Source organism: Mastomys coucha, unplaced genomic scaffold (genome assembly GCF_008632895.1).
Source record: "Mastomys coucha isolate ucsf_1 unplaced genomic scaffold, UCSF_Mcou_1 pScaffold12, whole genome shotgun sequence".
Taxonomy (NCBI): domain Eukaryota; kingdom Metazoa; phylum Chordata; class Mammalia; order Rodentia; family Muridae; genus Mastomys; species Mastomys coucha.
Window position 1 is genome coordinate 13,484,585 of NW_022196894.1, and position 3,891 is coordinate 13,488,475.

Here is a 3,891-nt window from a genome sequence, read left to right on the forward strand (position 1 = left end):
AAAAATCCCTTAAAGAATTACAGGAGAACATGAGTAAATAAGTAGAAGGCCTTAAAAAGGAAACACAAAAATTCCTTAAATTACAGGAAAGCACAACCAAACAGGTGAAGGAACTGAACAAAACCATCCAGGACCTAAAAATGGAAGTAGAAACAGTTAAGAAATCACAAAGAGAGACAACTCTGGAGATAGAAATCCTAGGAAAGAAGTCAAGAACCATAGATGCAAGCATCACAGAATACAAGAAATAGAAGAGAGAATCTCAGGTGAAAAACATACCATAGAAAACACTGACACAACACTCAGAGAAAACAAAAAAGGTGAAAAGTTCCTAACCCAAAACACCAAGGAAATCTAGGACACAATGAGAAGACCAAACCTAAGGATAATAGGTATAGAAGAGAGTGAAGACCTTCTTCTAGACCCTAAAGGGCTAGTAAATATCTTCAACAAAAATATAGAGAAAAACTTCCCTACCCTAAAGAAAGAGATGCCCATGAACACACAAGAAGCCTATAGAACTCCAATCAGACTGGACCAGAAAAAAACTCCTCCAACCACATAATAGTAAAAACACCAAATGCACAAAACAAAGAATAATATTAAAACCAGTGAGGGAAAAAGGTCAAGTAATATATAAAGGCAGATTTATCAGTATTACACCCTTAGACCCTTAGCAAGACTACCTATAGGACACAGAGACAGTATCCAAATTAACAAAATCAGAAATAAAAAGGGAAACATAACAACAGACACTGAGGAAATCCAAAAAAATCATGAGATTCTACTGCAAAACCTATACTCAACAAAACTGGAAAACATGTAGGAAATGGACAATTTTCTAGACAGATAACAAGTACCAAAGTTAAATCAAGATCAGATCAATGATCTAAACAGTACCATATCTGCCAATGAAATAGAAACAGTCATTAATAGTTTCCCAGCCAAAAAAAAGCCCAGGCCCATATGGGTTTAGTGCAGAGTTTTATCAAACCTTCAAAGAAGACCTAATACCAATACTCCTCAAACTATTCCACAAAATAGAATCCAATTTGTTCTATGGAGCCACAATTTTTCTTATAGCTAAACCACATAAAGACCTAACAAAGAAAGAAAACTTCAGACCAATTTCCCTTATGAATATCAATGTAAAATTACTCAAAAAAATTCTTGCAAACGAATCCAAGAACACGTCAAAATTATTATCCATCATGATCAAGTAGCCTTCATCCCAGGGATGCAGGAAAGGTTCAATATATGGAAATCCATTAACATAATTCACTATATGAACAAATTCAGAGAAGAAAACCATATGATCATCTCATTAGATGCTGAGAAAACATTTGACAAATTCCAACATCCCTTCATGATAAAAGTCTTGGAAAGACCAGGATTTCAAGGCCCATACTTAAATATAGTAAATATATATATATATATATATATATATATATATACAGGAGACCAGTAGCCAACATAGAACTAGATGTAGAGAAACTTGAAGCAATCCCACTAAAAACAGGGACTAGACAAGGCTGCCCACTCTCTCCCTACCTATTCAATATTGTACTTGGAGTCCTAGCCAGAACAATTAGACAACAAAAGGAGATCAAAGGGATACAGATTGGAAAGGAAGAAGTCAAATTATCACTATTTGCTGATGATATGATAGTATACTTAAGTGACCCCAAAAATTCCACCAGAGAGCTCCTAAACCTGATAAACAACTTCAGCAAAGTAGCTGGATATAAAATTAACTCAAGCAAATCAGAGGCCTTCCTATACACAAAGGATAAACAGGCAGAGAAAGAAATTAGGGAAACAACACCCTTCACAATAGTCACAAATAATATAAAATACCTCGGTGTGACTCTAACTAAGCAAGTAAAAGATCTGTTTGACAAAACTTCAAGTCTCTGAAGAAGGAAATTGAAGAAGATCTCAGAAGATGGAAAGATCTCCCACACTTGTGGATTGGCAGGATTAATATAGTAAAAATGGCCATCTTGCCAAAAACAATCTACAGATTCAATGCAATCCCATCAAAATTCCAACTCAATTCTTCACAGACTTAGAAAGAGCAATTTGCAAATTCATCTGGAACAACAAAAAACCCAGGATAGCTACAACTAGTCTCAACAATAAAGGAACCTCTGCAGAATCACCATCCTGGACCTTAAGCTGTACTACAGAGCAATTGTGATAAAAACTGCATGGTATTAGTACAGTGACAGGCAGGTAGATCAATGGAACATAATTGAAGACCCAGAAATGAACCCACAAAGCTATGGCCACTTGATCTTTGACAAAGGAGCTAAAACCATCCAGAGGAAAAAAGACAGCATTTTCAATAAATGGTGCTAGCTCAACTGGTAGTTAGCATATAGAAGAATGCAAATCTATCCATTCCTATCTTCTTGTCCAATGCTCAAGTCCAAGTGGATCAAGGACCTCCACATAAAACCAGATGCACTGAAACTAATAGAAAAGAAAGTGGAGAAGAGCCTTGAGCACAAGGGCACAGGGGAAAGTTTCCTGAACAGAACACCAACACCTTATGCTCTAAGATCAAGAATTGACAAATAGGACCTAATAAAGGCAAAGGACACTGTCAATAGGACAAAACAGCAACCAACAAATTGGCAAAAAATCTTTACCAATCCCATATTTAATAGAGGGCTAATATCCAATATATACAAAAAACTCAAGAAGTTAGACTCCAGAGAACTAAAGAAGCCTATTAAAAAATGGGGTACAGAGATAAACAAAGAATTCTCAACTGACGAATACCAAATGGCTTAGAAGCACTTAAAGAAATGTTCAACATCGTTAGTCATCAGGGGAATGCAAATCAAAACAATCTGAGATTCCACCTCACACCAGTCAGAATGGCTAGGATAAAAAATTCAGGTGACAGCAGATGCTGGAGAGGTTGTGGAGTAAGAGAAATACTCCTTCATTGCTGGTGGGACTATAAGGTGATACAACCACTCTGGAAATCAGTTTGGCGGCTCCTACGGAAGTTGGACATAATTCTACCAGAGGACCCAGCTATAACACCCCTGGGCATATACACAGAAGATGTTCTAACATGTAATAAGGACACAAGCTCCACTATGGTCGTAGCAGCCTTATTTATAATAGCCAGAAACTGGAAACAACCCAGATGTCCCTCAACAGAAAATGGATACAGAAAATATGGTACATTTACACAGTGGAGTACTACTTAGCTAAGAAAAAAATGAATTTATGAAATTCTTAGGCAAATGGATGGATCTGGAGAATATCATTCTGAGTGAGGTAACCCAATCACAAAAAACCACACATGGTATGCATTCTCTGATAAGTGGATACTAGTACTGAAGTTCGGAATACACAAAGTACAATCCACAAACCACAAGAAACTCAAGAAGAAGGAAGACCAAAATGTGAATACTTTATTCCTTCTTAAAAGGGGTAACAAAATACCCATGGAAGAAGTTGCAGAGACTAACTATGGAGCAGAGACTGAAGGAAGGACAATCCAGAGACTGCTCCAACTCGGAATCATTGCCACTTTCTTTTTTGTTTGTTTGTTTGTTTTCTTTTTTCTTTTCAAAAAACAAACAAACAAAAACAACAAGAACAAACCTCTGTTGCCTCCCCCCTCCCCATGCTTGCCATCCCACCCTCTCCCACTGATTGGCCCTGGCATTCCCCTACACTGGGGCACAGAACCTTCACAGGACCGAGGTCCTCTCCTCCTATTGATGATCGAATTTGCAATCCTCTACTATACACATGCTGCCAGAACAATCAGACCCACCATGTGAGTCCTTGGTTGGTAGTTGAGACCCTGGGAGCTCTGAAGGTACTAGTTAGTTCATATTGTTGTTCATCCTAAGGGGCTGCAAA